Raw genomic sequence first — 27675 nt, forward strand, 5'->3', positions numbered from 1 at the left:
TAGAGCTGTGCCCCTCCAGATGGAGAGCAACCACTTGCTTGCTGCTGGGGCCTGGACAAGCCATTCCTCTCTGTACCTCAGTTCTCCCACCTGTGAAAGAAAGTTCTTGAGCTGTATGATAAGGCCAGGAATCCTATGAATACTGTAAGTACAGGGTCATCCTTACCTCTTCTCATTCTTCATATGCCACTTTCAGTATATTGCAATGTCTATTGATGCTACCTTCAAAATATGTATTCAGGATCTGACCTCCTCTCACTTCCTCGGTCTGTCACTATTATTGCGGCCTGAGTCAACATCACCGCTCATCTGGATCGACACAATGGCCTCTGCTTCTGTCTCCCGTTCTCAAGGGCAGGTAAGAGTGAGTCTATTCTTTAGGAGCAATGCATGACTCTGTTCAGAATACTACAATGGCTCCCCATTGTGTACTACACAAGTACCCCCAACCACCCCCACCTTGTTTTCTATTACACACCCACCATACACTTCTCTCCAGCCACAGTGGCCTACTTGCCATTCTTCCAACACTCTTGACATGCTCCAGCAGAGCTCTCTGCCAGAAGGGCTTTTGCTCTGGTTTTACTCTGCTGATGTTCTTGTCTCCTTTAAGTCTTTGCTCAAATTTCCTCTTTGCGGTGAAGCCTGCTCTGACCACCCTAGAGAACCCCACAAACTGCTCGTATGCCCTTGATCTTCCTGATCATCTGATAATTTATTTATTTTGTCTATTGTTTGCTATCTCTCCCCGCCCCTCTAGAATGTAAGTTCCAAGAGGGCAGGGACCTTTGTCTGCTTTGTTAACCAGTAGCCACTTGGCCTCAGAACAGTGCCTAGTACATGGTAGGCACCTGATAAATATCTGTTGAATGAGCAAATATGCCATTCTAAAGACAGATACAAAAGCGAGCAAATCACAGGATCTTCTGGTGAGACTCTCAGTCATCCCACTTTTACCCAACTCATTGTGCAACTTGATAAAAGACAGGAAGGGCCCTCCAAAGTCAATGTGCCAAGGAGAACAGTAAAAAGGAAAAAGTATTGCATGGTAGGATGTCTGAAACAATATTCTGGTTTTGACTTTGCCACTATTATGTGACCTGGGCCTCATTTGTCTAGTTTATAAAAGGAGAGGTTAAGTTCGAACAGGAAAAAGCAAACCTCTGCCCTCAGGCCAAATTCAGCCCACTTCTTGCTTCTGTAAATAAAGTTTTATTAGAACACAACCATGCCCATTCACTTACATATTATCTATAACTGCTTCAGTGCTATAATGGCAGGGGTAAGCAGTGGCGACAGAGACAGCATGGGCTGCAGAGCCTAAAACATTTACCGTCTGGCCCTTTACAGAAAAAGTTAGCCAACCCCTGGGCTAGGCCTGTTGAATATAAGAGACAGAAAAGTTGACTTTGTTTTGTTCGCCGCCATCTCCCCAGCCCTTAGACCTTCCTGGCACAGAGTAGGTACACGATAAATATTTGAACAACTCAGAGGTTTTCAAGCTGCGTCACTGACCTGTTGGGTAGATTAAATAATACTAGCAGCAGCTGATAGGCAGTATCGCATGCAAGTACTGATCTTAGCGCTTAACTCATAATCAACTCCTGTCTTTAATCCTTACAAAAACCCCATGAGACTGCTTTTATTCTTATCATCCCCATTTTATAGTTGGAGAAACTGAGGTACCAGGAGGGTAAGTAACTTGCCCATCTAAGTAAGTAGGAAAACTTGAGACCTGAGCCCAAGCAGTCTACCACTCTAGGTCATACTTGAACCACTGTACCACACTGTCTCTCAACTAACCAGAGGGACTGGGGACACCCTTGTACCCGTTTTATCTGTGAGCTCCTTTAAAAAAGAGAACTATGAGTTTTTAAGTTTGAAAACCACTGATCTCAACTAATTAAGTCGCTTTAACACTCTAAAATCTGGTTTAGCAAGAGCTACTCTAAAGAAAAAAGTTAATAAAATTGAAACCTACATTCTTGACTTTCTCTCTGCTCTTCACATGTGGAACCCTAAAAGACATCCCTGCCTGGGCCCCTCCCAACTCCAGGAAATGGAGAAGACTCACTGCTTCTCAAAGGAAGAATAACCCCCCAAAATCAATTGTAACTTTCATGTCCATTGCATTCTCCAAAAAAAAAATATAGGAAGGGAATTGATTCAGAGGGACTCAGAATCTAATTTAACTTTTAATTGCTTCACTTACTGCAAAAGCTTAGAAGATGAGCTGGAAAGGTGCACAATACATGCAGAATTCTGAAGACTGAATCTGCAAGTAGCATGAAATTTCACTCCAAACTCCAAGGCTACTGCTCTTGGCCCTGAACCACTCTTATTTTTCAGCATGGAAGCACATGTTTTCCAACACACAGACATCAATAAGTCAGGCCAAGGATAATCTCTAGGTCATTAATTAAACCCTGTGTACAGGCATGCACACGATATCATCATACATAGCATACGGAGCCATAAACACTACGTGGAACCAGCAACTATAAATTACGAGCATATAATTCCCTTGAGCTTCATAAACCATAAAAATGAAGCTCAAGTGGTTTGTGTAGTCATTTGAATCCCAGAAGGAAATACAGCATCGCGATTCAAAAGTTGCTTATTGTTTATTTTTATATAATGGATGGATCCTACTTCTCAATTCACGCGTGCCCTCCTCCCACTGGGGCCATCCATCCTCACACTGACTCTCCCTGTCAGCCATCCCCTCCCAGTCTGACTCCCCCCAAGCTCTCCTCTCTTCACAGAAAAGGCCCCTCCATGGCAGGAGCAGAAAGAGCAGCCTGATGGGAGTTTGGGGCTGCTTCTCATCTCATTAGCAAATTTTAATAATTCACGAGAGTAGTGTAACTCTTGTGAATAATCAATGGGGTTTTTTCCCATGGGGTGCAGCATATGTAACACTGCGTTCCATGTATTATGACATACTTATAGATTGCAGAAACACAAAAGAAAAACAATGGTTATTGAACACTAATTTCTTGGTGAAAGTAGTGTTTTAAATGATTCCTTCCCATTCCCTTGTCCTCAAATTGCTGAAGCCTCAATTCAAAACTACTGTGGCCTTTCCTTGAATCCTTTAGTCCTTCCTATATTCATCTGCTTATTGACCTAACAATGAGAAATCAAATAGGTAGTGATCACTGACTATGTACTTGGAAAAGAATCAGAAAGATGTTTTTGTCTCCCAAGAATGTGCAATCTGGTTAAAAACAAAGCAAAATGAATAGAATAGAATAGAATAGAATAGAATAGAATAGAATAGAATAGAATAGAATAGAAAAATACACTGCAGTGGAAAGAGCATGGGAATCAGAGTCAAGTAAACAAGGTACTTGAACTCTGCTTCTGCGTAACTGTATGCTATCAGGAATGCCACTTAATTGCTCAGAACAATAATTTTCTCATCTGAATTAATGAAGATGATAAAATCTGTTCTGAGTCGCTGTGAGAGTTAATAATATTACCTCTTATTTGTTATATGCCCTTATATACACATAACGGCTCAGTGCCTCCATTTCCTCATCTGCAAAATAGGGATAGTAAGTGTTCTTCTCATGAGGTTATTCTGAGGATTAAATGTGTTACTGCATGTAAAGCATGCAGAGGACTGCTTAATACAAAGTATGCCCTCAATAAATGTTAGTGGCTATGGTTGTGGGTTTAAACGAAGCACCTATTTCATACCACTTAGTAGGTGTTCAAAGTTTTATAAAATAGTATCACCGATAAAGGAGACATTAAATGATTTCATTCTAAATCGTGTAACATAGACTTACATAACCTTTTAAAAGTAGAGGAACACCCCCAAAGAAGTGAACACCAGGACTCAAACTGATATTTGGGTTTCTATTGTTCGATTGTTTGTTTGTTTGTTTGTTTGTTTGTTTTAAGAGACTGTGACAGAGAGCAAGCGCGCGCACACACACACACACACACACACGCACAAGTTGGGGAGGGGCAGAGAGAGAGGAAGAGAGAGAATCCCAAGTAGGCTCTTGTGCTGTCAGTGCGGACTCCGTGTGGGGTTTGAACTTGCGAACCATGAGATCGTGACCTGAGCCAAAATCAAGAGTCAGACGCTTAACGCACTGAGCCAGCCAAACTGATATTTGTACACCCATGTTCACAGCAGTATTATTCACAATAGCCAAAAGGTGGAAACAACCCAAGTACCCCTTGGCGGATGAATGGATAAATGAAAGGTGGTATATATATATATATATAATGGGATGTTATTCAGCTTTAAAAAGGAAGGAAATTCTTAAAAAAATATAAAAATATAAAAATATAATAAAAAAATAAAAATAAAAAATAAATAAAAATAAAAATAAAAATAAAAAGGAAGGAAATTCTAACACACACTACATCATGAATGAAACTTGAAGGTATTATGCTAAGTGAAAGAAGCATATCCTGTAAGGGCAAATACCGTAAGATTCCAGTACTTAGAGTAGTCAAAGTCATGAACAGAAAGTAGAACGGTGGTTTCCACGGCTGGGAGAAATGGGAAGTGGAGAGCTGGTATTTGAGGGGTACAGAGTTTCAGTTTGGGGAGATGAAAAAGTTCCAGAGATGGATGGTAGTGATGGTGTACAATAATGTGGAGGGTATTTAATGCCACCGATCTAACTGTACACCTGGAAATGGTTAAAATGGTAAATTTTATATTACATAAGTTCTACCGCAAAAAAAGAAGTTTAGAAACAGAGGGCATTGTACAGAAGGCCTAAGAAGTCTAGGAAGTCTCTTCAGAGCAAGTGGCATGAGAATTGTGCCTTAAAAGATAGGGAGATCTGGGGAAAGGGCACATTCCGAGTGAGGGGAACATTGTGAGTGAGGGCCCAGCTGGGACAAGGAACAAGATGGCACAAGGCAGGTGCGGTCAGTGCTGAGGCTCTCTGCTGGAGAGAGCGGGAACCAGAGCAAGGGGGCCTGGCTCCAGCTACTGCCTCTTCCTTCCCTGTCACTGCACCACTGCACCACTCTTACCAACACCCACCCTCAAGTCACCCTGAGTTAATCCCTGAATTGACACCACCTCACCAGTCAGTGCCCTTCCATCCCTCTTCACACAGTTCCTTCTCTTTGGAAATCCTTTTTGGGGTTCACCCCCTTTGCAAAGCCTTCCTGGATTCCAGAACGTTCTCCTACACTATCCATCTCTCTCCTCCACAAGAATCAATGCTCCTTGAAGGTGGGGCTGATATCTTTTTCTTATATCCAGGCCATATGGCCATGCCTGGCACATTGTTGGTGCTCAATAAATGCATGTGAAGCCAAGGAATCGTAGAGAAGCTCAAATAGGGTTGAGACTTGCACCGATACTGGTTAAGACAGGGAAGATGAGAGTATGAATGGGGTTGACGAAAGATAAGTCCAAAAACAAGAACACAGAATGGAGAAGAGGGCTAAGAGACTGCGTTCAGGAAATAAACTAGGAGAACCACGCCAGAGTCTAGGCAGGAAGCTTCTGGGGGCTGGATTAAGTAATTATGATAAAAATGGAGAGAACTATTCGGGGGGAAAAAACCTCCTTCACTTAGTACAACTGATTGAATGTGAAAAGTCAAGAGTACAGATAAATATTTTTAATAGGTTAAAATTTTCACTGTGGATAGCTGAATTACATGGTTTTCATTAACTGAGACCTAGAACATGGCACAATAAAGATGTTTAGTGAGCAGAAGTCTGGTTTCAAGCAAAACCAAGCCTCTGTGTTTGTAGAAAGGAGGAAGTATGACAAGAGAGTGGAGGCCGGAGTCCTGCCTGAGCAAACTCAGTCATACGTCATTTTCTAGGCTGCTACATTTTCAGTGTATTCCAGGCCTTTTTCCTTTGTTTTCCCATCTTTAAAGAGACCTGTCCTCACCAAAAACAAACCAAACAAAACCAAACAAAACAAAAAACAAAAAAACAAAAACCAGTAAATTCAATCACGTACAACATTCAGTTGGAAATGAGTATAACAAAATCTCTACTTAATGAACTTAACATTAACATTCTTCTTTGAGGGAAAGAGTAACCTGCTATAAACATCAGAGGGATGTCTTTTAAGGTCCTTGTGTGACTTTAAACAAGGGGAGATGTGTCTCTGCCTCACCCTCTTCCCACTGTGGTGTGCCTTTGGGCCAAGACTAACTTCCTCTTGCCTGCCAAATGAACTGAGCAGAAAAAGGCCAACGCTTAGAAGACACACATGTGCTAGCAGAAATAATCCAAGGTGCTTTCTAGTTTCCCCTTAAGGGATATTGATTATTATGACATTATACATTCTGTAACTTTGCACCAAGAAATCATGGCTCCTGGTAGCGGGAAGTTGACATCCTAGATAGACATTGGTCGTGAGCCCACTTACAGTAGAGAATCATGATAGCGCAGAAGGATGCTCTTATCTCTGCCTCCAGGAGATGACTGTCTGGTTGTTATCACCCCCACCCCAAACACAAAGAGGAGACTCAGTCCCCTGAAAGCAGGCTTTCCCACTCAAGTGTAGACTGATTCACACAGACAGTACTACTATTAATGCTAGGGATTTCCCTCAGAAAGGCTTCATGTAGCCAAAGGCCTATGGAAAAGTCAGAGGAATTGTTTAACAATTAAACCAGTGCTCTGTCAATGCTGGACTTCCTTGGGGAAAAATTATTTCTCAGACAATCAACAAATAATTTTAGATGGGTGGGCTACCCGCCGACTGATAATGGAGATTTTCACAAAACTCAAGTCATAAAACTCCAGGAAATAAAATAAAAAAGCAAGGTAAATCACCATCCGTTTATTTATGTTATTCATACCCTTCTAATTGTAAAACTGGATCTAAAGATGATAGTCCCAGCAGGGTTGCAAAGGTTCCATCTCAGCGCTCCCCGCTGTTTCCAAAGGCACATGCGCTCAGGCACGCATTCCCTCCACACACACAGAGCAGCTCGGCTGGTGTCCCGAGAAGGCAACAAGCAAGGAGCTATTCTTCCCCTCCAGTCCCGGCATTACTAGCACCACTAAACATTAGACTCTCGGGATTTTAAAATAAGCCTAGGAGATCACTCATGTGATAGTTCTCTCTCAGAAAATACAAAGCATCAGAGGATGAATTCTGAAAAGGACTCACTGGTTTCTAAATGCCAGCCTTGGGACTTGGGACCATGCAAGATACCTTCTTTACCAATCCAGGAAAAAATTAGAAAAATAAGGACAAGGAGATGAGTTTCCCAAGAGATCCATTTGATGAATTTAAAGATTTTTTTTTTCCTTTGGTAATATATGCTCCCTGTATTTTCTATATTTGAAGGTCAGTTTGTTTATGAAAAGAAGGTAATACATCACCCTAGATTTTTAACACCCTTACTATATATGACTTATCAATTCCCAAACATCGTTTTTTAAATATTGCTAGCTGATGAGATTACACAGATTGGGCACTGCTCACATGATCCAAGTCTTTCTTTTTTGCTTTAATTTTTTGACCATGGGTGCAGAGAGCTGTGTTAATAACACTCCTTAGCTCATGCTATACTACTGTCTCAGTCCACATAATGCTCCCTCTCCTGTATTATCTGTCCCCTCACCCATGCTCCACGGTCCTCTCCTACTCCTCCATGTAAGTATCCCCCTCACAGTGATGATTGGAAAAGATAAGCAACAGTCTAGGCACATTACAAGCACATTTTCACAAGCGCCTGGGTGGCTTGGTCGGTTAAGTGTCTGACTGGCTCAGGTCATGATCTCATGGTTCATGGGTTCGAGCCCCACATTGGGCTCTGTGCTGACAGCTCAGAGCCTGGAGCCTGCTTCAGATTCTGTGTCTCCCTCTCTCTCTGCCCCTCCCCCACCTGTTCTCTCTCTCTCTCTCTCTCTCTCTCTCTCTCTCTCAAAAATAAATAAGCATTTTTTTAAAAAGCATATTTACACACAAGCAGCATCATTTATTTTATAAATATCCATACAAATCCAAGGACCTGTATCAGTCCTCTCATTTTATGATGGAAGTCACTGAGGACCAGCAAAGTGAAGTGACTTTCACATGGTCACAAGAAGATCTGAGTCAGAGCTGAGCTAAAACCCAAGCCACCCTGTACTATCTCTGTTTTTTCTTAAGGTCTTTGGCCATTTCAATAAATGAAAACACACACATACACACTGTAAAAAAAAATCTGTTAAGGAAATGAAATTAATCATATATATTCATAAAAATGTTCATTAAATCTCAAAACAAAAACTCTATGAATCTGGCTATTTCTATAAGGTTATACTGATCACATAAAAGGTTTTGTGGACTTGATCCATCTATGATATTATGAACTGGAATATAATTTATTAGGCATGTTTTTGAGATGTGATTGACACATAACACTCTCTTAATTTTAGGTGTACAACATAATGATTTGGTATATGTATATACCGCACACCATCATTACCACAATAAATTTAGTTGTCCGTCCCTACACAGAGTTATGTTTTTTTTCTTATGAGAATTTTTAAGATCTACTCTTTAGCAACTTTCAAATATTCAATACAACATTGCTAACTAGAGTCACCGCGGTATATATTGGGCATATTTTTTGTAGATCCCATGTGATCTACATAAATTCCCTCAGGGATATTCAGGAGTGTTTTGGTAAAAGAGTGGGAAACATATTAATCACAACAATCTAGACACTTGTCTAGGATGTCTCTGAGCTCACCCCATCCCTTCCAAACCTCAGGTCCTATCCTTCCTGGTGTCTCCTTTCCAGATTCCACAGAGAAACCAAATTCCTCAAGTCCTGCCACTACCTGCAGCCTATTTTTGCCTTTAAGGTTGGAGTTAGAAAACATCTCCTTCAGATACAGCAGTGTGTCAGACTTTGCCCACAGACATGTCCTGGAAGCCACAGTCTGGGGCATGACACTAATCTTTTTTTTTTTTTTTTTCCCACACTCCTATTAGAATTCATGACTCCCTCTCTTTCTGCCCCTCCCCTGCTCACGGTCTGTCTCTCTCTGTCTCTCAATAATAAGTAAATATTTTTAAAAAAAATTTTTTTTAAATGGGGTGCGTGGGTGGCTCAGTGGGTTAAGCGTCCAACATCGGCTCAGGTCATGATCTCATAGTTTGTGAGTTCAAGCCCCATGTCGGGCTCTGTGCTGACAGCTCAGAGCTCGGAGCCTGCTTTGGATTCTGTGTCTCCCTCTCTCTCTGACCCTCCCCTGCTCACGGTCTGTCTCTCTCTGTCTCTCAATAATAAGTAACTGTTAAAAAAAAATTTTTTTTAAAGAATTCATGAAGTGACTAACTCTAGTATGTGCCTGAAAATATTTCAGGTGCTATTTTCAAGTATAAACCATAGGGTAATCTCATCTAACTGTTTAAAAAATACTGTAAAGTAGCATCCTATGGTCACACGCCCTTCATCCATGAGAAGCAGTGCCTTTGATCATGGGCTCCCTGCCCCATAGGTTCTGACTAAGAGACAGCTTCACTGAAGACCTGTTTATTTATAATGAACAGCCAAAAAAAAAAAAGGTCCCACTCCTGGCTTGGAGATTCCAAATTTAAACTGAAATCCCTCCGAAAGTCAACTAAATCTATTACCTAACAGAGCCTAGCAATATATCACTGTAAGTCTATAAAGCCAAGGGCAACCTTGACGTTCACACTCTCTCAAGAGCTTTAGTACCCCTTGGTTGAGAAGTGTCCCAAGAATTAGGTTCTCTGATCACCAACCTGAGACTGACACTGTACAGTTTATTTCAGCAGAAGTGATGATATTTACACAGCAAGAATGGCTTTCACTGCTCTATGAAATAAGACCTCCTTGCTTTAACCATTTGCATCCAACACTAATTACAGCCATCCTACTTCTTTCTACTAACCACTCTGTGATCTCAGTGGAACTATCCGTCTATTAAAATGCTTAGTCATTAGGAGTCTTTCTTTGGTTTTTCTTAGACCCCACTCTAATGAAGTATGCTTTAGTCCTTACACAATGCTTCCACTGTATTTGCATAAAATAAACCTTCAAATACACTACTCTGTTTTAAAAGACAAAACAGGGGCGCCTGGGTGGCTCAGTCGGTTAGGCGGCTGACTTCGGCTCAGGTCATGATCTCACGGTCCGTGAGTTTGAGCCCCACGTCAGGCTCTGTGCTGACAGCTCAGAGCCTGGAGCCTGTTTCGGATTCTGTGTCTCCCTCTCTCTGACCCTCCCCCGTTCATGCTCTGTCTCTGTTTCAAAAATAAATAAACATTAAAATTTTTAAAAAAATAAAAAAATTAAAAAAAAAATAAAAGACAAAACAATGTTAAAGCAGACATTTTTCCACAAATTTATCAGAGAATTTGATTAGTTTACTGGAGTCACGTAATCACTAACCTGGTCTTTAGGCCAGTTTGAAAAGACTGCCTTTGTGTCTGCCTACTATGACTATTTATTGGGAGGGAGGGAGGAAGGAAGGAAGGAAAGAAAAAAGGGGGGAGGGGGGAAGAAAAGAAGAAAGGAAGGAAGGGAGGAAGGGAGGGAAGAAGGAAGGAAGAAAGGGACGGATGAAGGAAGGAAGGAAGGAAGGAAGGAAGGAAGGAAGGAAGGAAGAAAGGGGAGGAGAAAAGGAAGGAAGGGAGGAATGGAGAAAGGAGGAGAGGGAGGAAAGAAGGATGGGGGAGGGAGGGAAAAACTTGCTTGAATAAAGCTATTTCTCAAGATGAAAATTCATCACAAAAGAGAGAAATTATACTTAAGTAACGGAAAAAAATTAACTCTTTTCCTGGATAGAACCAAGATAAACTTTAAAGGAGGCAGGAAAGGGTGCTGCAGGAGTTTCCCAATCATTATCTCATTTACCCCTCACAGCAACACTGAGAGGCTGATATGATTATCCACATTTTACACACAAAGAAACTGAGGAGCAGTGATGTAAAGGAACCCACTTACAGAAACACTGGAGTTGTGATTCAGGATGAGGGTTTTTACCCCAGCCTCCACCTAGGTAGTCAACACCTCGGGTAAATTCCACTAACCCCTAATATATGAAAATTATAGTTGCCACATGAGCTTTATTTCCTTCCCAAAATTTGTTCTTGTCTTTTGAAAAGTTAAATGAGCACCGGCCATAGTGACTAAAAGAATCAAAAGAATAAATGGAGTAAATGTTATAAAAGACCATAGAGAAAGATTGATTCCCTTACCCAGAAGACACTGGACAACTTGGAAATGGTTAGTTACGATTGATGCCTCTTGAGATACTCCCTAGAGTCAGCCTACCTCTACCTGTGGGGGCACCTAAAGTGCCTGCCACCCTTTCCAATCTTTTCATCCTCCCAACACTCAATGTAACATCAGTAAACTTGCCAGTGAAGGAAACCAGAGGCCCAATGACCATCTGGCCTTGAAGGCAGGATGGCGCCCTACCTGTGTGCCTTGTCTTACTTTCTCCTCTGGGTAATTGTGCATACAAATTGCTGATCTTTCTTCCCATCCAATTTCCCACCATTCTGAGCAACCTTAAACTAGGATGCTCATGGAACAAGGAACAGAGGCAACTGGCAGTCCAGAGAAGTCCACAGTGTCATGACTCCTGACTTGACCTCTCCATCCACAGCTTTTACAACATTCACTAACCATGTGGGTCAAAGCTATATTACCAGCCACAGGCAAAGCTGCGGTATCACAGCAGCTGTCTCTCTCTTCCAGGCTGTTGGCAAACTTAAGAATCCCTGAGTGGAAGGAAGAAATGGCATGAAATGGAATGGAACGGAATGGAATGGAATGGAATGGAACGGAACGGAATGGAATGGAATGGAATGGAAACTCTTCATCCTCTTTCACCAAGCAGGAATAAAATCTATTAAAACAGTGCCTCATAATCTTACCACATAGTCTCATTTTCCCCCTGTCATCCACGTAACAAACAGCATGGATACACCTTTAACCTAAAATGACAGGTGACTTGAGAGTAGGTAAAATGCCTCACAATTCTAAGAAAAGATAAATGCTTGTGAAAAATAGATAGGCTTGGATACAGAGGAAATATAATTTTCATCCTTTTTAAAAAGAGAGAGAAGGAGAGACAGAGAGAAACAAAGAAACATCGCCAGAGTCCTCAGTGACCCACACATATCAAATTATACAGGATGGGGTAATATGATTGCCCATTCTCAAATCAGCCAACAGATGTGCCGCTGCATTCTGCATGAGCAGCAAGTGACAGAAAAGCCCTGCTGGAAGTCCTACTAAAAGAGAATTACAATAATCAAGCCCGTGCTCCATCAGGACATGTGTTACTGCAGCAAAATTAAATACAGAAGCACAACCTGCCTAGAGCCTGAAAAGCACAACACCATTGTCTTAATCTCCCAAACATTGTTCATTGAAAGAAAGGGGTAGCTTTTAAAAATTGAGATCAAGCCCAGCAACGTGACTCAGTTTGATTTTGCGGTGTGTGAGCCAGTAAATCATTGATTGGGTTCATCTTTGCTCTTTCTTACCCTTGTTTATGTTGTCCCCTTGATCTTGACCTCCAATAATGAGATTTCAGTGTAAGACTGAAAGCCAAGGATTTGGAAGTTATTTCCTCCAAAGAATACTTTAACTAGAACACGTGTGGTCAACAGTTTTTATATACCTCAGTAAACAAAACATACTTCCATCATCTAAAATTATCTTGTAACCTTCCAATACAACAAACCAGGATCTTAGCTTCAGAAGAACTACACACCCCACCCCTAGCTAATCTGGTCAGTTCAGTCAAGTAGTGGTTACGTGCCTGAAAACGTCAGTCAAACTCATTTTTACACATATATGGGTTCGTGGTTTTCAAACTCTGTTCCCAGAGCCCCAGGGCTCCACAGAGGTGGGCATTAGGATGAGCAGAGAACAACTCCCACATTCAGCCCTGCACGGGCTACCTGCAGCCTCCCCACTGGATACCAGGCATGGCCTCTTTGCCCAGACCACTCAGGAACCTCTGTATGACTCTCCTTCCTCTCCTGCCCACCTCCATCCGTTCTTCACACAGCAGGCCTGGCATTCTTCTCAAAACATGAACTAGTTCATATTTCACCCCTGACTAGGTCCTTTCAATGAATTCACATCTCATTTCAAAGAAAACCCAAGCTCCTTGCCCAGCCTTAAAAGACCCTGCAAAAGCTGGCATTCACCCCTCCCCTCCCCATCCTCCTGGTTTGTGCTAATCTCTTCCTTACAGCTCCAGCTGTGGAAGAAAATGGTCGTTGTATGTCTGTGCCTTAAAAATAGCAAGCTCTTGGGGCGCCTGGGTGGCTCAGTCGGTTAAGCGTCGGACTTCGGCTCAGGTCACGATCTCGCGGTCTGTGAGTTCGAGCCCCGCGTCGGGCTCTGTGCTGACTGCTCAGAGCCTGGAGCCTGTTTCAGATTTTGTGTCTCCCTCTCTCTCTGACCCTCCCCCGTTCATGCTCTGTCACTCTCTGTCTCAAAAATAAATAAACGTTAAAAAAAAATTAAAAAAAAAATAGCAAGCTCTTTCACACCTCAAGGAGGGCAAACCTCAAGGCCTTTGCATATGCTATTCCCTCTGCTTGGAATGTTCTCCCCCCTTCTTTGCAGGGCTGGCTCTCCTCTTTACTTTCAGTGAGAGCCTCCAGGTCCCCTCCTCAAAAAGGCTGTCAAGCATTGCTTTCTAACAGTATATCTTGTTCATTTCTTTCACAGCAGCCAGCACTATGTGCAATAATCAAGTTATTTGTTCAGTGTACAAATTTACTGACTATATCCCTATATCTTGGACTTAGTCTAGTCCAAGAGCAGTGGATTTTAACATCCATATAGAGGTTCCTTGCAGGCTGTGTCCCTGCGTTATCTCGATATCAGCTCCTAGCAAAATGATAATGCAACTAATTCTTAATAATGGAAGGAAGGAAGGAAGGAAGGAAGGAAGGAAGGAAGGAAGGGAGGAAGGAAGGGAGGAAGAGAGGAAGAGAGGAAGGAAGGAAGAAATGAAGAAATAAATGAACAAACTGGCTCACATATAAAAGGGGAATATACATAATTGGCAAGCCTAACCATTGTAGTCATATTATTGTGGCCTGAAATTTAAACTGAAGTGAATTCTGCATAATCTGAACTACCTCCTTACATGCCCTTTCGTCCCACATCCTAGGGGGAAGCAGATAACGAAAGAGATCATGAGTATGTTTGGGATCTGATTCTCCCCACTTCATCCAGCCTTGCCTCCTGTTTGATGGAGGTAAACTGAGGCAACCCCTGGACACTCGTGAGCCTCCTCTTACAGCACCTTGATTTCTGTGGCCATCTTTTCTTATCGGTCCACAGTCCTCCTCGTGTGTGGCTCAGGCAGCATAGTCCACACTTTCTACCCAATTCTGTGAGGTCTCCTGGAGCACATATAACACCTGGCAGCATCCTGAAATCACACGTCTGGATGCTGCAAAGGTATCTCCATATATTACGTTCCTGCTCTGCAGGGAGAAATGTTATTTTTGGTTGAAGTCACTTTTTCATTTATCCCAGGTCAAGGGAAGTTCATTCTCCCTATTGTTCAATTTTCCTCTGAGTCAAATTTCTAAATTTTGTCTCATTTTAAAATAAACGACTTTCAAATGTACTATTTTACATAGATATGTAGCTAAAAGCAAAGGCATGTGATTGAGTCTAACTTACAAGAATGAATACATATATATATATATATATATATATATATATATATATATATGAAAATTAAGCCTTATTTTAAATTGTAATTCACCACGCAATGTCTGCCAATGGTTTCTATGCAACCACTTATCACACAATTTATCAATATACTTACCTTTTTTTTAATTTCAAAAAGATTATTAATTTAAATCTGCCTTCATACTGGAAAGAAGCTCACCAGCAAGAAAGTTTTAATTCAGCACCAGGAAGACAGAAGAATTTATTGTAAAAATTCTAAAAGCAAGTAGTGTAACAGCATTAACAAACGATGTTCATTTTAAAACTGAACATCCACACCCAGAGTTTACAAACAAAATGAAATAACATTCTACCCACCCCCCCCCCACATGCTAACAAAATTATAAAGCAATGCTCACACACCATCTGGAAGAAAGCCATGTTTTTCCATTCCCGTTTTAAATAATTTGGTCAAATCTTGAGAAAATAGAACTTCAAAAAATCGTAAAGTGTAAAAAAGAATGATGATTGCAGGTCTTTTAAATACTAAGGTTAAATCAAGCCAAATAGATTCTCTTGCAAAATAATTTATGGCAAATATAATTTCTGCTTCCAAAATATTTTGGAAAGAAATAATTTCTCCAAAGATCTGATGTTTGCATATGAAAACTGCTCGGTGACCCATTCCGGCTCTGTTATAATTCTTTCTTTATTTTTTTAAGTTTATTTATTTTTGAGAAAGAGAGATCAGCAGAGAGAAGGGCGGGACAGAGAATCTGAAGCAGGCTCTGCACTGACAGCAGAAAGCCCGACACAGGGCTTGAACTCACGAACGGTGACTCATGACCTGAGACGCAGTTGGGTGCTTAACCGACTGAGCCAGGTGCCCTCTATCATAATTATTTCAAAACCTTTTTCTCTTCATTTTCTTTACCAATCTATACATACTTATTTTCCCCTTTAATTTCTCTCTTTTTCTCTTTTTCATTGCTTTCTAAGAAAAAAAAAATTGGGGGCAGAGGAAGGTTTTTTCTTAGTTTTTCCTAGTTCATGTGATGAGAGCAGCAAGCACCAAAATATTTCCCATCAAAGCCAGTTACTTGCAAAATTGGGCTTCGGGCACACTGTGTCTTTGGCACACCCTCATCCCCTTCCGGTAACTTTTTTATAGCTGTAAGAGGCCTGCCTTTCTCCCACCAGGGACACCCACTCTGCCATCCTATCCTTGATCATGACCTATTACTTCAATGCTTACCCTTCCGAGTAGTATCTGATTGTTGCCTGCTCTCTACCTCATTATCACAGTTTACCTACTTTGTGGCTCATTCTTACAGAAGTACCCTTTTGTGGAGGCATCAAAACTAAGTGGAAAGAACATGGGCTTTGGAGCTCAAGACCTCAGAGTTTGAATCCTAGCGATGCAGCCCATGGCTGTATGACTTTTAGCAAGTTACTTAACCAGTCTCCCTGAATGTAAATGGGAATAGTAATTTCTTCTGCATTTGTTGATAGGAGGTTTAAATATAATAAACATGGGGCACCTAGATGGCTCAGTTGGTCAAAGTCCAACTCTTGACTTTGGCTCAAGTCATGATTACATGGTTCATGGGTTCAAGCCCCTCACTGGTCTCTGTGATGACAGCATGTAGCCTGTTTGGGATTCTCTCACTCTGCCCCTCCCCCACTCATGCTCATACATGTTTGTACGCACTCTATTCTCTCTTAAAATAAATAAATAAGCTTATATATATATATATATATATATATATACACACACATATATAAATATATATGTGTATATATATATATATAATTAACATGAAGGAGTTTTAACAGGGGCTGGTATATAGTAAGTACTCAATAAATAAGGAAATGGTAACTACAATAATAATTTTTAATCTAACTTTCAGTTTGGAAAATGATCAACAAATAAATGTAAACACATAAAGAGTTAATATCAACTTGACACTAGAGCATCTCTGGCCTAGCGTTACTTACAGTTCAAGAAATACCACACAGACCTTTATCTTTCATTTTTCATCCTAAATCAGGCTTGATCCACTCCCCTAGATATCATGAAAAAAGTGTTTTTGTACCCATAAAGTTTTAAAGTTTATTTAATTATTTTGCGAGCGAGCCCATGACTGGGGGAGAGGGGCAAAGGGAGAGAGGGAATCCTAAGCAGGCTCCGTGCTGAGCTCAATCTCATGACCCTGGGATCATGACCTGAGCCGAAATCCAGAGTCAGATGCCCAACCAACTGAGCCACCTGGGTGCCCCTATACCCCATAAAGTTCTGAAAACACACACACGCGCGCACACACTGGTTATAAATCACAATGAGATGAACAAACATTCAGAAAGAAGGCATAGCAAAGGCAGAAGTGATCCATGAACTAAGAAATTTAGTTACTTATTCAACAAAATTGACTTCAAGTCAGCAAACCTTTACAAGGTGCCTCCTGCCAGACACTGAGAAAACAGAGATGATTAAAACATCCTCCCTTATATCAAGGCGCTGGCACACCAGTGAAGGACCCTTCCCCTAAGCTGCTGTCAAGGAAAGGTTTTCCCATAAAGATGACACCTGAACTGCCTTATAAATGAATCCAGGAGGAGGCGCCAGGGTGGCTCAATTGGTTGAGCATGCGACTCTTGATTTCAGCTCAGGTCATGATCCCAGGGTCATGGGCTCGAGCCCTGCGGTGGGCTCCTCACTGAACATGGAGCCTGCTTGGGATTCTTTCTCCCTCTGCCCCTCCCCCACCTGCACGCACGCTCACACTCTCTCTCTCAAATAAAAAAAAAAAAAAATGAATCCGAATTATCTATGTGAAGAAAGATGTATGGGCAACCACTGCAGGCAGAAGGAACTGCTTGAAGAGAAGCGTGAAACATTCAGGTGGGTACAGTGAAGCGTCCAGCAGTAAAGTATTATTAGAACGCTAAGTGTGCAGGGGAATGGCGGCAAAGGAGGTCCGAGCAGAGCGCAGGACACAGAAGCCTTATGGTCTGTGCCAAGGGGCCTGCCCTTCATTCTCCCCGTGGTGGAAGCACATGCAAGGGAACCACCCCAAATGGATTTGGTCTTGAGCCATCACTCTGGCTGGTGTGTGGAAGGCAGCCTGGGGACAGGGTTTGAGGCAAGGCGCATGAGAGTGGAGGCAGGAATACAAGTCAGGCTTGAGCTGCGCAAGCCCAAGAGTGAGCACGAGGGCCTGAGCTGGGAGATGCTGTAAGAGGACAGGTTCAAGAAACACGTAGAGGGTAAAATCAACAGGTTACACATAAAACCATGAAGAAGTACATGAATATCAAAATGTTAGCCTTGGACTAATGGTTCCTAAATATTGGAAGCAGTCACAAGTACGTGAGTGCCTACATTCACTGCAGCTCCCGATTTGCCATCTACAAACCTGTTTTTACTCACTAAACCAGGTCCATTTGTTTAATGAAATGTTTTAAATCACTACTGTCGATTTTCAAGAAGTACATGGAGCTTTGGAGCTACACACAGAGCTAGATTCCCAAGAGATATTTCCTGGAATTCTTTTTGTATCAGGTCCCATTTCTTTGCTCCAAGTTTTGAATTAATTAATGCAGATAGAAGGCTATGTCCACACACTCAAATTATTTGACAATCTTGAATAAAATGGCAAATGTTCTTGATCAAATAATCATTTTTAACAGAGCTGTAAACACTAAATTGACTCATTAATTCAATCAACATGGCTGAATTAGTTGTCCTGTTGACACAGTTTCTTGTTAGAAAACAAAAATGATCTGCCATTGAGCAAGAGCCAAATGTTCTTAGGCATTGGGGTTTGATGCACCAAAAAACAAAATTTTAAAACTAGAATGCATGATCAAGTACTTTAAGCATTACTGATTGATGGGAAAATTTATAATAGATTTAAAAATCCATTAACACTTGGTTAATAGCTTTCCCTCAAAAATAGCCATGCTATTGAATGGAGATGTTCTAACGCATTCACTGTTTTTTTGTTTTTTTGGTTTTTTTTTTGCATTCAGTGTTTTAAAATATTGGTGTGTTAAATGCCAACCAATAGAGGGATGACTGAAAATGGGTTCAAGGTTTCTTTTGGAGGCAATGAAAATATACTAAAATTAGATTGTAGAGAGGTTACACAACTCTGTGGATATACTAAAATTCATTGATTTGTACACTTAAAATGGGTGCTGTTTATAGTATGTAAATTATATATCAATAAAGCTGTTTTAAAAAACCAAAAGAAGAAGCATTTGAAATCACACACCGATCCTCTCTCTCTGAAGAAGACAAGTATTTCCAAATGAACATGGTCGCCTATGTAAAGATCACTTGGAGACGTAGTCAGCAAGATCCTGAAGGAGGCAACAAATGTCATCACCACCAACAAAACAGGGTGGGTAATTTGAAAAGATTATCAACATTCTCAGCCCTAAGAGTCTAAAATATTCTTGGAGACATAGCCATGGTCACATGAGGCCACAGAAAGAACACAAGGACAGTCACAGAATATACATTAGAGGTGCCAGCAAAGAACTTTCAGTTGGGACAGGGCTGTGTACATGCTCTTTGGGGAAACAATGCAGCATCTGGGACCTGCTCTGTGACCTCAATGAAGAATATGATGAATTTGAATAGGCAAAACGAAGCTGGGGCAGAGACAGCATGAACAAACGCCAAGAAGTAGAATGATCATGAGACAGGGTGGAGAGTGGGTGAGGCGGGGTCTGAGAAAAGGTCCTGTCAAATTTGTGGATCACCCGAGTTAGGTAAGGTTTTTGAAAAATCTACCAGCAAAGCCTCTGTTTGCTCTTACCAGCAGTAGAGTCTAAACTGTAAGTTCTGGGGAAGATGAAGAAAACAGCATAGAAAACAAGGTTGTACATAAAACTAATTTGAATTTTAACCTGTCAAACCAGATGTGAAAGACAGCAAAGATATTTATTTTCATGCTCAAAAAGAGGAAGCATTTCAGAGGAGGAACTTGGCGACCACAAGGGTTTAGAGGAGCAACAAAAGAGAAAAAATTCCAAATGGCCACAGGCTTTTAAACCTGAAGGAAGAGCTAAAAGGATTAAAAAATACTAAAGTTTAGGGGCACCTGGGTGGCTCAGTCAGTCAAGCGTCAAATTTCAGCTCAGGTCATGATCTCATGGTTCATGAGTTCGAGCCCCTAGTTGGGCTCTGTGCTGACAACGTAGAGCCTGGAGCCTGCTTCAGATTCTGTGTGTCCCTCTCTCCCTCTGCCCCCCCTATGCTTGTGCACTCTCTCGCTCTCTCTGTCAAAAATACATAAACATTAAAAAAAAATTTTTTTTAAATACTATAGTTTGGAAGAGAGAAAGGTTGGCTTATGTCTAAGATGCTTAACTTGAAGACAGAACACCTAAGTGAAATAGTCCCATCATATCATGACTGATTATGAGAAACATGAAGGAGAGAGAGAAAGATCAAAACAGTGCCTGTATCCTTACTTCTCCCGTCTAATTCTTAGGTATAAAAAACTGGGCTATGTCCCAGAAAACATTCTGAGTACTCAGAACTTCAGCTTTTAGAGATATTTATTTGGTTTCCTCCAGTACATTTAGTCATGAAAAAAATACGAATTAACAAGAATTCCAATGTCTTGAACACAGAACTCAAAAATTATATATTATTGCTAGTTAAAGCCATTTCCAAGGCATATATGTATTTGTTCCTCAGGAACATTTGCTTTGTGTGTTTTTCTTCTAGAAAATTAATAATTTTGGCAATGTGTTTGCGATGTTCTTTCTAACATGTTGTAGAAGGATATTGTTGCAACTGCTGCTTTGTGTATTCTGGCTCTTAAAGATGATTTCTCACTTACTAAGTTTGAAATTTAAATCGTAGGTTTGGCTATAGCTGTTGCCAGACAGCAATATCACAGAGTTAGGATGAAGTTAAGAAATTTGTGTTGTCATTTTGGATTTCTAACTTTATTCAGGAAAAAAAAAAAACAAACTACATAATCTCAGGACTACAAGCATATGAGGTGTAGGCTAATATTTTGCTTCTGATGAGAGTTTTTGCTAGTTCTGAGAGATCTGCAGGGCATGTGCTATTGAAACAGCTCATTCCCAAACTAAGCAATAAATCTAGAATTGACAGCTACACAAATCCATCACCAAGTCAGGGAGACACCATGCTCAGTGTGTAGACATCTGGGTAATTGGAGAACAGGAGGGCAACAGTGAAATGATAAGACCTCACTGCTGGGTGAGATCTGGGAGATCATTTTTAGATTACATTCTGTTTAAAATCACCAGATTTGAGAGTGTATGGGAGATCTTTAAGTGTTTCAAATTCTAATCACAGAGCCCATCAAAAGTGTAACTTAGCTCATAAAATATATTTAGATTACTGTCTTAAATAGCAGCACCAAGAAGTGATTAATTTCTTAAAATCAAATAGACATTTTCCCAAAAAAAGCGGTATGATTCAGGGTTTTGTGGAAAACTATGAATTTTAAAGATCTTTTTAATGAAAGTTAGAACCTTCCTTAATTTATGCATTTAGGTTTTTGGTTTGAAGTCATATTTTGTTGCATGACAAGGGGGAAAGTAGGAAAAAAGAAATTCTATTTTAAAATATACATTCAGTGAACTAAACGAAATCACATACTGGGAAAATCAGTCACTAGAGTTACAAAAATTATAATTTTATTAATGATAAGATATTTTCTTCAGATTCTCCCTAATTTTGTCTTCCATGAAAATTCTTAAGACACCTCCCATGAAGGCATCTTTGAGATATTTACAACAGTAGGCTGGTCTTTCTGGTGGCAGTATATTTTGTTTTTCTATCGTGGAGATGTATACGTCTGCTCTATAATGCTCCCTTTGGCTTATTGGCACAGCATTAGGGAGAAAATGGCAAACTGTTTCCAGAAAACTGATTCTCAATTTCATCCTTTAAGACTAAAGGATGTCTTGCGGCTTAAAGAGAAAGGGAAATATACAAAGGAATAAAAATCAAATGGGTTACACCATTTGAAAAGTTTCTTTAAGATATTAGAACTAGAACTTCAAAGGTTTAGCTGGAAGATATTGTCAATTATACAAGTTTTTTGAAATCCCTTTTCCAAAAGGCAGCATCTCAATACCTCATGGAAGATGGCATGATTTAATGAAGATCTCTAAGGCAGGGAGCTAGTTCCCCCCCCCCCCCCCACACACACACACTGGCATCGCAATCAGAAAATAACTCTTCTACAGAAATATCTAAAACGGGGAAGCACTGTTTGAGTAGTTTACATACATTTGTGAAACTACTGCCTAGAAGATATGATTATAAACAAGCAAAAATCAAACATTTCTGACTCTAAGGTGGTTCAACACAGAACTTGATATAGGAGGCCTGGGAACCAGGATGACAACCAGGAAGCCCTTTTTAATGGTAAACCAGGGACATCTACTGTCTGAAAATGGAAATAGCAAACGAAAGCCATTTCCTACCCAGCATGTGGCGGGTTCTGGGAGAAATCGGTGAGGCTGTCACAGGTGTAGCTAATTCTGGAAACCAGGATGGGCCTTGGCTGGTGAGAGCTATTGAGGGTTGAGTATTCAAAGGAGACTGAGGTGCGGGAGAGAAGAAAAGCAGAAAGAGGGGAGTTGCTTTGGCTTAAGTGGTGACCAGGTAAAGATACCCAGCCAGGATGAGCCTCTGTGAGAGGTAAGGAAGAATGCAGGATCCTGGGGAGTGTTACCAGCAGGAATCACATTTACCCTGAGCACTTAGCTGTCTTCAGAGAAAATCTCTCTCCTGTGTTGTTGACTTTATATATCCTTTTTTCCCCATTCCCCCATCTTAACTACACCATCTGTAAATCATCTAGAGCTGGAAATCTGTTGATGATCCAAGGTTTTCAAATTGCTTCATAAATTAAGGAATTACTGGCTTTAAGACAATACATAAACTTCTAAAACTAGGCTGATCCCTTTTGGACCATCTTAGTCTGCATTTAACAGTAGAGGAAACCGAAGCTAGAAAAATGTAGGTGACCCTGGGGTCACCCAGCTGGTGAGCGACAGACCACAGATTGGGCCCTGGAAGAATAAATTTTTCCGCAAGTAGGCCACACATACAAAATGTTCCTCAAAAGTTTCCCCACCTCCAGTCTGTTTTTATTTGTTTTGCATATGTTTGGAATTTCAGAGGCTTGATAAAATTCTATACTTTCTTCATACATACTTTCCTCACTTTCTCTGAGCTATTTTGAGGAAAATCAGAATTTAAGTACATAGCTACATGAGAAAGTAAAATGGGCAGTTATCTCTAAGTTGATGTATCCAATACATATGTTTCTGAAAAGAATAAACTGATTTAAATCTAAATTTTGTGGCTTTATGGTCCTTTTAAACACAACACAACAAAATAAAACACGGAGCTTTTTATCTTTAATTCACTCTATCTTTATGGAACTTTCTGCCATAACAAAGTCATTCACTGTAGAATGAAACTTCCTAGGGGGTCAGGAAATAGTCTTTAATTTTTTCATAAAGCAAGTACTTTAGAGTAAACCTGGGTGTTTACCTTTTTGGTAAAGTTCTAAATACTGACTTTGATTAATCTATGTTTTAAAGATTTATTTTCTCCTACAATTCTCATTTACAACCATTAAATGCCTCTGCAAGTCAGCTACTATATAAACCAGAAAATCACATCCTTTAAGATGTATTTTATTTGCAAGAATAAAGCTCCAAAGATATTTTATATATTCACCTTTTCTTTTTCTGGGAGGAAAAATTTCAAATTTCAAATATTAGCAACCATCAGATTGTTTTCACTGTAATCCTTTTATAAAGCAGGCAGAATAAGGTCAGAGTATTTTTCCAAATTCATTCTAGGTAGAGAAACTGACAATGTTGAATTTTACCTGAGTCCTGTGCTCCTGGAAAACAACAAAAATTAAAGGAATTCTCCCTCTGCTTTTGTGTTCTGGAAAATGGCTTACTGCAAAGAACCACCCTTCCCATACTACTTAGATAAAATTCACAGGTTCCCTACTTGTTCACCCTATGACAAGACCAGCCTTTGCCTTACAAATGATTAGCTGAACCTCCTGGTCCCCACTGATTTACTAAAACAAAGCAGTTGTTCACCAAACTTTGGTTAGGCTTCTCTTCTTGCTTTGGGTCCCTGAACTTGATTGAGCCCACTTGCAGCCTGAGACAGCATACAATACCTATTTATGGGTCCCACCTGGAAAGCAGGGTGGGGTCTGAGTAAGGCATTCTCTGACCTACTGTCCTATATGCTGTGCTCTCATCCCACTTTTCCAGCCCAGTTCTTGCTAGCCTTGTTCACTTCTCCTGTAAAAGAAGCCTTTTTTGCCTAACTCTTCAGATACTTGCCGATCACATGGTTACAGTGTTCTCCCTATGGAAAGAGCCCCCTCATGACATTGTAATGGTCTCTGCCCACCTCTTGCAATAATCCTTTCAAATAAAGTCTCTCCTTACTAAGTCCAGATTTGCTTTTTATTTGACAAAACCGAGAACTCTAAGGCTGAGGGAAGTTGACTAAAACAGATCAGGATTATAAAGTCTTCCTGCTCAAGAAGCAAAATCATATGAGGTTCATAAGGATATTCATATTTCTCATATTTTTTCTTTAATCCCAAGATAAAATTTCAAAACTTTCCAGGGGCAATGCTTTCTGGAAAATATTTGCATTCGAATGAATAGTGAAATTAGCTTTGTTTTTGTTCTGTGGGGGGGTGGGGGTTGTTTGTTTGTTTGTTTGTTTGTTTTAACAAATCCTAGTAAAAGTCCCAGTATTTCCTAAATTTAATCCTGGCACACCAAGTTCCTCAAATTTGCCCAGATCCAAGCTTACCTTTCAAGGAGAAAAGGAACTATTTATTTAGTATTAGCTCACTAAATCTTGCAACTCACCATTTTGCAGTGAGGTGAGAAATCTAAATATCTTTATTCAAAATTCTTGTTAATATGATCAGTACTCAATTGTCTACCAGAATGGAAATCTAATTTTTCCATGACAAAACCACACATTGTAAGGCCTAGTGCTACCACAAATCTTCAGGACATTTCTATGGTCAGAACTGACCAATACCATATGCCATATTATATAAACAAATATGTACCAATGGGCTCAACTGTATAAACCACAGGAGGAAATGAAAATGATGAGCTGAACAGATGTCTTAGAAGCATAATCATTTCTCTGACAAGCCAGGAAACAAAGACCTATGTTTCCCTTTGATCTATGAAAACAGGTTGGAAATATTTATACGCTCACTCTTTATTTTAAAAATATGTATTTTGAAACATTAATGAAACAATTAGTTGGTTTCTCATAAACTTAACAGACCCAGGTAAATGTGAATTAATTTAGCTAGTGCCCTTCTACACATGTTGGAAAGAAGCATTCATTTCCCTTGACATCAGTTCTAGGCTCAGATCCAATGCCTATATACTCTGATTCATTTCTACTGTATTTATTTAATGCTTCTATTTATTCCTTTATTTGTTAATATTTACTGGACACCTACTGTGTGATAAACACTAGGGATACAGTTCTTTTTTTTTTTTTTTTTTTTAACGTTTATTTATTTTTGAGAGACAGAGCATGAATGGGGGAGGATCAGAGAGGGAGATACAGAATCTGAAGCAGGCTCCAGGTTCTGAGCTGCCAGCACAGAGCGTGATGCGGGGCTCGAACCCACGAACGGTGAGATCATGACCTGAGCTGAAGTCGGATGCTCAACCGACTGAACCACCCAGGCACCCCTAGGGATACAGTTCTGAACAAAATAGACAAAACTCTGTCCTCATGGAACTTGTAATTTAGATAGAAAATGAACCAGATAAATGAGTAAGATACATAAAATGCTAAATGTATTATGTACTAGGGAGAAAAAATAAAGCAAGAAAGGGAACTACAAAATGCTGAGGGGCAGGAGGATTTTAGGCAGTGACAACGTGATTTTGAGTCAAGACCTCAAGGAAATGAAAGAGCTAGCTAGCCATGCAGCTGTCTGGGGGAAGAACCCTCCTGAAAGAGAAGAGCAAGTCCGAGGCCTAGAGGTAGGAACACTGCTCCGTACAGTGCTGAGCACTGCAGAGGATACAAAGACGAATACGCCCAAAGAGCTCAAAATCTAATAAAGAAGCTTGGAATACAAATGTACTAACACTAATATCAAGTAGACTGCTTTAAGAGTTGTTAGTGAGCGGGGCGCCTGGGTGGCGCAGTCGGTTAAGCGTCCGACTTCAGCCAGGTCACGATCTCGCGGTCCGTGAGTTCGAGCCCCGCGTCAGGCTCTGGGCTGATGGCTCGGAGCCTGGAGCCTGTTTCCGATTCTGTGTCTCCCTCTCTCTCTGCCCCTCCCCCGTTCATGCTCTGTCTCTCCGTTCATGCTCTGTCTCTCTCTGTCCCAAAAATAAATAAAAAATGTTGAAAAAAAAAAAGAGTTGTTAGTGAGCTACAAACGCGATTCCATACGCGATTCCATAGCACTTAGGGTTTCACGGCAATAATAATATAGTTGGGAAGGTTCGGCGTGCAGGGCGAGGTGTGGTTACGCTGGGGTCCACAAAGGAGTTCAAATCTGAGAGGAGTTGACGCTTGCGTGTAGAGCAATGAAGCAGCACCCCTGGGGTTAACTAGACTTAGGACCAAAACAGGGAGGAAATAGAAATACTAAATACCACGCAGACACATAAATACATGTGTGTCTGTTAAGTCAGCAGTATATTACATATAAAATATGTTTGGACTTCTAGTAAATATATCATATTTCCCTATTCACAGAACTTTCCTGGGTCCCTCAAATGTGTATTTGAAATGGGTGTCTTCTTACATTCATTTGAGAAAAAGAAGTAAATTCTTTGTCAAATATAAAGCCTTACAAGCGGAGGTGGCGGGAGGGATAGGAAATGGCATCCAGCTGTTGATTTAGAACCTAGGAGAGTCCCGGTAATTGTTTTCTCTCGCCTTGGCAAAAGACACCCAGTTAGCAATATCCTGAAGCTTGCTTTTCTTCCCGGCCCCCATGCTCCAACTGTAGGCCTCTGCCTTGACCACAGTCGCCCTTCTCACGTCCCCAGTCTCAGCAGGGCCCTTGCCCCCAGCCTGTCTGTCCTCTGCACCACCGCATCCCCCCCCCCCCCCCCCCGGGCTCCCCTTCCTTCCGTCGCCGGGACCCGACCGGGCTGTGAAGTCCCCAGGAACCTAAACACCCACACGACGCGGTGGGGGAGACCAGCCAACAGCGGTTAGGAAAGGACCTGACAAGAGCTACAGTGGCGACACCCGGCGGGCTGTGGCAGGGGCCAACGACCAAGAGGAGGCAGGGGACCCCCCCACACACACACACCCCTTCTCGAGGAGGCGGGGACAACCAGGACCCCGGGAGGCTGAGCAAGGGCAGTGAGTTAAACTCCCTCCCCTACTCTGCAGAAAATGGGCCAAGGACATCAGTTGCCCCAAAGTGTTAACAATGACACGTCCTTCGAGCGCAAGGGCTGTTTTTAAAGAGCGTGTTCTAAGTGTGAGAAACCGACCTTGGGTGGTGGCCCGTGGGGAGGCGCTTCGGAGCGCAGTCCCTGCAGCCCGGCGGCAGCCCGAGGCGGACTAGCTGAGGCCGCTGGCAGCGGGAGGAGGAGCTCGCGCGGCTGGGACGCTGGGTCCCCTTCCTCCTCCCCCTCCTTCCCGCCCCAGCCGCACTGCTTGGGGTGGGAAGTTCACCTGGCCCTGGAGCGGGGCTGCCCCCTGACTTTTCACCCCGCAGACAGCCCTGCCCCTCTCCTAGGGCAATGCTTGGGTTCCTCACTTGGGATTGGTGTCAGCCTCGTGTTGAATGAAGAATTACGAATTCCCTCTGCTTCAAAACTCGTGTCCGTCAGAATGTTAGGGATCCTGTGTCCCACGCCAAAGCTTCCATTCGATTTGGGAAAATAAGCTCTGAGTCTCAGTGTTCCCCTGAGATCATCTAAGATCTTTATTGAGTTGCTCTTTATTAAACATTCCCTAACGACCAAA

The 27675-nt window shown here is 41.3% G+C and overlaps 1 long non-coding RNA gene across 1 annotated transcript in view; it reads right to left on the minus strand.

The window, feature by feature from the left end:
- LOC131494301 (uncharacterized) overlaps nt 1-27396 on the minus strand; it is a 422057-nt gene extending 394661 nt beyond the window's left edge. The window contains exon 1 of the long non-coding RNA XR_009253304.1: nt 27198-27396. This is a non-coding gene — a long non-coding RNA (uncharacterized LOC131494301). The remainder of the gene's footprint in view (nt 1-27197) is intronic.
- Between the last annotated feature and the right edge of the window lie 279 nt (nt 27397-27675).

The sequence above is a fragment of the Neofelis nebulosa genome, chromosome 14, assembly GCF_028018385.1.
Source record: "Neofelis nebulosa isolate mNeoNeb1 chromosome 14, mNeoNeb1.pri, whole genome shotgun sequence".
In the NCBI taxonomy this organism is placed as follows: domain Eukaryota; kingdom Metazoa; phylum Chordata; class Mammalia; order Carnivora; family Felidae; genus Neofelis; species Neofelis nebulosa.